The sequence below is a fragment of the Nicotiana sylvestris genome, chromosome 11, assembly GCF_000393655.2.
Source record: "Nicotiana sylvestris chromosome 11, ASM39365v2, whole genome shotgun sequence".
NCBI lineage: Eukaryota > Viridiplantae > Streptophyta > Magnoliopsida > Solanales > Solanaceae > Nicotiana > Nicotiana sylvestris.
The window spans coordinates 54,773,654-54,780,960 of record NC_091067.1 but is presented as its reverse complement, the minus strand read 5'-3'; positions in this window follow the sequence as shown (position 1 = coordinate 54,780,960).

Genomic DNA, 7,307 nt, shown 5'->3' with positions numbered 1-7,307 from the left:
GCTGAGTGGGGTGTGTGAATGCTTTACATGGAATGGGCTCATACTCTTATGAGCCTAGAAAACTCTCTTTGGATCTCAAGAATAGGAAGACTCCACCAACAAAACCTTCAATTGAGGAGCCTCAGGTGTTGGAGTTGAAACCACTGCCTCCACACCTCAGGTATGAGTTATTAGGCCCTAGTTCTACTTTGCTAGTTATTCTTTCCTCTTGTTTTACTAACATGCAGGTTGATGCTACATTGGCGGTGCTTCAAAAGCGAAAAAAGGCAATTGGATAGACTTTAGTTGATATTTGGGGGATAAGCCCCGCATTCTGTATGCACAAGATTATTTTGGGAGATGATGCAAAGCCCTCCTTGGAGCATCAAAGGAGGTTGAATGAGGCAATGAAAGAAGTTGTGAAAAAGGAGGTGATCAAGTGGTTGGATGCCGGGGTTGTGTACCCCATCTTTGATAGCTCTTGGACTTCACCGGTGCAATGTGTACCGAAGAAGGGTGGCATGACCGTGGTTGCAAATTCACAAAATGAGTTGATTCCTACCAGAACCATCACCGGTTGGAGGGTATGCATGGACTACCGCAAGTTGAATAAAGTGACCTGCAAGGATCGTTTTCCTTTTCCTTTCCTTGATCAGATGTTAGACCGACTTGCTGGGCGTGCCTTCTACTGTTTCTTGGATGGGTATTCTAGGTACAACCAAATCTTGATTGCACTGGAAGATCAGAAGAAGACTACATTACTTGTCCATATGGCACTTTTGCTTTTTCTAGGATGCCTTTTGTGTTGTGTAATGCACCGGCTACATTTCAGCGGTGTATGATGGCCATTTTCACCGATATGGTGGAAGACATTTTGGAGGTTTTTATAGAAGACTTTAGTGTTGTGGGAGATTCATTTGATTAGTGCTTGAAAAATCTTGATAGAGTCCTGGCCCATTGTGAAGAAACCAATCTTGTTCTCAATTAGGAGAAATGCCACTTCATGGTGGAAGAGGGCATAGTTCTTGGGCATAAAATTTCAAAACATGGTATTGAGGTAGACAAAGCAAAAATTGATGTGATTTCAAGGCTCCCTCCCCCTACATCCGTCAAGGGAGTTCGAAGTTTTCTTGGGCATGCAGGGTTTTACCGGAGATTTATCAAAGACTTTTCGAAGGTAGTGAATCCTTTGTGCAAGTTTTTGGAAAAAGATGCCAAATTCGTGTTTGATGAAAATGTATGCAAGCCTTTGAACTTCTCAAGTATAAGTTGACCACCACTCCTATCATTATCGCGCCTAATTGGAGCTTACCCTTTGAGCTCATATGTGATGCGAGCGATGTTGCAGTTGGGGCGATTTTGGGTCAAAGAGTGAACAAAATGTTTCATCCGGTGTACTATGCGAGCAAGACAATGAATGATGATCAAGTGAACTACCCGATGATCGAGAAAGAACTTTTGGCTATTGTGTTCGCAATGGAAAAATTTCGGCCATATCTCATGGGTGCCAAGGTCATAATCCATACCGACAATGTTGCACTCCAGTACTTGATGACAAAGAAGGATTTCAAATCTAGACTGATGCGATGGGTCTTGTTACTTCAAGAATTTGATTTAGAGATTGTGGACCAGAAGGGTAGTGAAAACCAAGTGGCGGACCACTTGTCTCGCTTGGAGGAGGAGGGGAGGCCTCGTGATGGCCTAGAGATCAATGATTCATTTCCTGACGAACAACTCCTTTCGGTGTCGATGAATGGTATGCCATGGTTTGCGGATGTTGCTAATTTCCTTGTGACTGGTATAATTCCGTGTGAGCTCTCTTCTAACCAAAGGAAGAAGCTCAAGCGGGATAGTTTGGATTTCTATTGGGATGAGCCGTACTTGTTCAAGATTTGCACGGATGGTGTGATCTGAAGGTGTGTCCCGGAGGAAGAGCAATTGAGTATGGAGGCTTATCATTCCTCTCCTTATGGTGGCCATCATGGCGGGGCGAGGACGGCTTCCAAAGTTCTTAGTTGTGGGTTTTATTGGCCAACTTTTTACAAAGATGCAAGTTAACTTGTGAAGAGGTGTGACGAATGTCAAAGAGCGGGTAGAATTTCAAAGAAAGATGAGAGGCCTCTCAATACCATCCTCGAGGTTGATATTTTTGATGTATGGGGCATTGATTTTATGGGCCCATTTGTTAGCTCGTGTGGGAACACATACATTCTTGTGGCGGTGGACTATGTTTCAAAGTGGGTTGAAGCCATGGCTTTGCCCAACAATGAGGCCCAGAGTGTTGTTGCATTTCTCAAGAAGATAATTTTTACAAGGTTTGGTACTCCTCGTGCAATGATAAGTGATGAGGGGTCTCATTTTTGCAATAGAGCTTTTGACACTTTGCTTGCAAAGTATGGTGTCAATCACAAAGTTTCTACTCCCTATCATCCTCAAGCGAGTGGCCAAGTTGAAGTCTCCAATAGGGAAATCAAGAGCATATTGTCAAAGATGGTCAATGCAAATAGGACCGATTGGTCAAAAAAGTTGGATGATGCTCTATGGGCTTATAGGACTGCTTACAAGACTCCGATTGGTATGTCTTCGTATCGGTTGGTGTTTGGGAAAGCTTGCCATCTACCGGTTAAGTTAGAGCACAAGGCCATGTGGGCTTTGAGGAAGTTAAATCTTGAGTGGGATGTTGCAGCAAATCTTCGTGTGGAGCAACTCAATGAACTTGATAAATTCTGATTCTATGCCTACTCCAGTTCCTCCTTATACAAGGACAAGGTGAAGTACCTTCATGATAAATATGCTCGTAGTAAGGAGTTCAAAGTGGGTGATTTGGTTCTCTTGTTCAACTCTCGGTTACGTCTGTTTCCGGAAAAGCTTAAGTCAAAATGGAGTACCCTTTGAAGTGGTGTGTGTGACCCCGTTTGGTGCACTTGATTTAAAGAACAAAAATGGGGAAGTTTTCAGAGTGAATGGGCATAGGGTCAAGTACTACTTGGTAAAAATTGATGATAGCCACGTGGTGGCACTTCTTCATCTCAAATGATTTGATGGTAACCTGTGTCGTGCCGCGTCGTTAAATCAGGCGCTTCTTGGGAGGCAACCCATGTGTTCTTCTTCTTATTTTTCTTTGATTTTCATTATAGTATAGGATTTATTTTTGGATTGAATGGTTGTGAGATGTTACAGGTTTGTGTTGATGCAGTGCAGGACAAAGTGAAAAAAATTGGTAAGTCTCTAAAGTTTGCAATGCGGACCGCACTACATTTTGTGCGGCCGCAAGGAACTTAGTGCGGGGGCACAAAATCAGTATGGACTGCACTGATGAGGGATGAAACAACTAGCTCTCTGAAGTTTGCCACCGCTGGCTGCATTACATTTTGTGCGGTCCGCGTAATGGTATTTTGTGCGGACCGCAATGGTTGCCTTTTTCAAACTTGTACAATGCTGTGTAGTGTGGACCGCACTGCATTTTGTGTGGTCCGCGATGGGTAGGTAAGATGGGCCCCAGGACTTTTTCTATAAATAGTACCTGTCCCACTATTTGAACTTTTTGATCCTTTTGCTTTAAAGCCCTAAAAATCACTGTTCATCACTAAAATTGCACGAATTCATCTACATAGTCTCGATTAATCATTAGTATTTCTCACATCTGGTAACTTTTACTTCTTTTTAATTGTTTGATATTGTTATTGTCGTTTAATTTTTGTTTTCTTAGCTTTTCTTTTGTTCTTCCCGTATTTCTTTCCTTTTGTTAGAGTAGGTTAGTTACCTTCTGGTTTAAAGTGAGATTAGGTAGTTACATGTCTGAACCACACTTAGGGACCCTTTAATAGGTGAAAAGTTTTACTTAAAATGAACATTTGATAAACCCTAATTTGGTTCTATGTTTTGGTATTCTGTGCGGACCACGGTGGAAATTATGCGGTCTGTGGTGCCCTTGTGCGGTCCGCAATGGCATTTTGTGCGGACCGCATTGCTCAAAGTCCTGAAACCTGATCATTGAGGATTGAGGCCGCATTGCATTTTGCGCGGTCCGCAGTGCCTCAATGCGGACCGCATTGCCATTTTGTGTGGTCCGCGATGCATTTATTCAGAGAGTGGGTAGTATGAACCCCACCTCTGTGCGGACCGCGGGACCATTTTGTGCGGTCCGCATTGGCCTCTGTGCAGCCGCACTGCATTTTATGCGGTCCGCACTCTGCAATATATGATAATGTCTGCAACATTTTGTTTCCTACAACTTTGAACTTCATTGCTTCTACTGATACTAACAAAGCATGATTGAATTTGTTTACAGACAATGGTGAAACAAAGAGGCAGGGGTGGTAAACAACTAGGCAGGGCAGAGTCCTCCCGGGGTGGTAAAGGCAAAAACATGATAAGACTAACCCCATAGGTCCGTCAAAACATAAATAAAACAAGGAAAATCATCAGAGCGACAGATAAGCCCATTGACCAGTAGGGGATTGAGTATAAGCCCTCCCAGGATATATCTTTAGACTCCGTGCCAGAGTATGTTGAAGACTGGCCGGAGAGAAATAGATTGAGAGATACACCTTCACCTCCAGCTTCTCCCACTGCCCAAGCTTCAGTGCGAGTTTCTTCTGAGTCATCTGAGGGCTCAGCTGCCAGTAGTGTAAATGCGTACTCCACCTCTCCCTCAGCTTCATTATCTGGAGAGGGTGTAGTACCAGATGACGGGGAAGAAGTGGAAGGGGGTGAGCCTCAAATTGGCAAGGTAGAACGAACTAGAAACCCGGAGGTGTGGCAAGACTGATTTGTGAGTGAGGTGGCCTATCATAAGTTTTGAAATGGTGGTCTGTGAGGAAATTGATTCCGGAGCGGAGTTTTGTGGATAGAGACCTCTTGCCTCACAAACCCAATGTGAGAAGGCAGTTTAGAGAGAGAGTGGGCTGGGAGTACTTCTTAAACACCTGTGAGGATGCAAATGAGCACCTGGTCAAGGAATTCTACACCAATGTTGCCCACATCAAAAAGGGCACCAAAGTGACCAAGGTGCGGAATTTGAAAGTACTATTTGATGGGAAAGCAATAAATGACTACTTGGGCTTCGATGAAGAGGATGAAACATTGTATCTGGCAAAGATGGAATTAGATGAGGAGGTTCGTCCTTGGTTGGCACAGTATCTGGCAATCCCAGGTAGCACCCCCGATTGGTTGAATGCGGGAGCGAAGATCTTAAGGAGAAGTTTGAATTTCGAGGCTAAGGGGTAGGAAACATTCGTGTGTAGCAGACTGGGCCCCACTACCCATGACAACTCATTCCCTCTTCACCGGGCAATACTGGTAGCATCAATTATGGCGTGGTACCCAATTAATGTCGGGAATGTGATGTCTCAGGTGATTACGCAGGTAGTTAGTGAAGGTGACAGAAACTACCCCTTCCCCAGCTTCTTAACCATGTACTTCAAGGACCTAAAGGTAGAAAAGCAGCCATTTGTTATCAAAGTGAAAGCAAAGGCCCTGTTCTCATGGTACAGCATGTAGGGTGATGACAACCCTAAAAGCAAGAACTACAAGGGAACAACCACTGCTGCAACTGGCCAGTCTGAAGAGCCAGTAGTGGTAGTGGCTCCTACTCAGCCTTCGTCCACCCTAGCGGACATGCCCCCTGGTCCATCCACTTTAGTAGTTCCAGACATACCCTCCACCCCGGCCTACACAGTGACGGCCCACCGTATGAGCCAGGCCATTCTCAGCATCAACAATTGGATGCAGACAGCTTCCTCTAAGTTGTCTGTCGTTACTTCTACAGTGGCAGCTCAGTCAGTACCTCCACCTCCACAGGTCCCGCAGTCTAATGAGGACACCCTCAAGGATATTCTGGACAATCAGAAGAAAATCCTTGACACTCAGAAAGTTCTTTCGAATGCTGTGGATTCTTATGGGAAAGCTCTCAAGGAGCTTGCTAGGGAGGCCAAGAAGATGAGGAAGACGCGGGCTTCCAAGGAGTCCGTGAAGGAGTAGAGGGTTGAGGTTGATAGGTTGAAGGCAGATCACCTGCCTTTGGATTTATTTTTAGATGACCCGATGCCAGCAGCCCATCCCCAGCCAGTGCAGTCGGAGAGGGCTCCTAAGAAAAAGAGGATAATTTCCCGTGCAGATGACGCAGTCATACAGTTGAAGGACCCGCAGGGAGAGTCCTCCAGCCAGCCCTAGGAGTTAGCCCAGGCCTCGGTCCAAGTCCCAACAGTAGAGCAGCAAGTCATATGGAGCCAGTCTCAGGTTCCCGAGCTTACAGAGGACCCAGGGACCACTCAGGATCCCATGCAGATAGACGAGCCATAGGGAGTTTCTGTATCCTCTTCCCTTTTATTTTTGGTGCTTATTTTGCTTAGTTGACATTGAGGACAATGGCAGCTTTCATTTGAGGGGGTAGGCCCTACTTTGATTTGATTGGATGAATGTATATATTTGACAGATTTTATGCTTTCTTTATTTTTCATCTTTGGTATGTATATAATTTTAGCACTTCATTACATTTTTCGCACTTTTTATTTTGGGTATGTATATAAAAGTAGGTTCCATTGTATATATTCATCTTCGTTATTGTATATTCGATTAACCCCCCCCCCCCTTGTAAATATTCATTTTACTTTTCGCAATTTTTTCTTTCTTAGATTCTCATTTGTGTTCGTAGCTTCTTGCTTTGGATTTTTACAATAAGCCTTTTGTTTTCTTAATGCCACGGTTCTTTCCAAAGGTGGAATTTGTGTGAACCAGGTGGCTCTTCCCAATGATGGATGGCATGACTACCTTCACTTGGGCCTAGCACATTTGCATTTGATCTCAAGGTCAAAAACAAATTGTTGTGTTTAGGGTGATGAAAGTCGTGACCTTGAGACTCTTGTGTTGACCGATAATTATCAAGTGGTTTTTCGGGACCATTGTATGCTCAAATCTTATCTAGGTTTGTTGTGGGCCCCCGACTCTGTGTCTTTAGCGATCCCATAGCTTGTCTGGTGAGAAATTTGCATTGAAAGTCCAAGTCCCGAGCCATTGGTCTAGAACTTGCCTTGAATGTTTGTTGGGGCAAAATCCTAAGTGAATTTTGACTTGAGACATGATTATATGCTCTCCTTGATCCAAAAGATAGCTTGAACACTTCCACATCCCATCAATGATAAAAATCCCTAGTCAACCCTTTTGAGCCTTAGACCTTTTTCCTTCAAGAACCATAATATAAGTCTTTACCCGTTCTAAAAAATACCCTCTCATGGCACCCGATCTTTCCTTAGCACATGGCAAAAGTATAAGTTTGGGGGGAGAGACGAGGATGGAAAAAAAATGGAAAAAAGTTACAAAATAAAGAA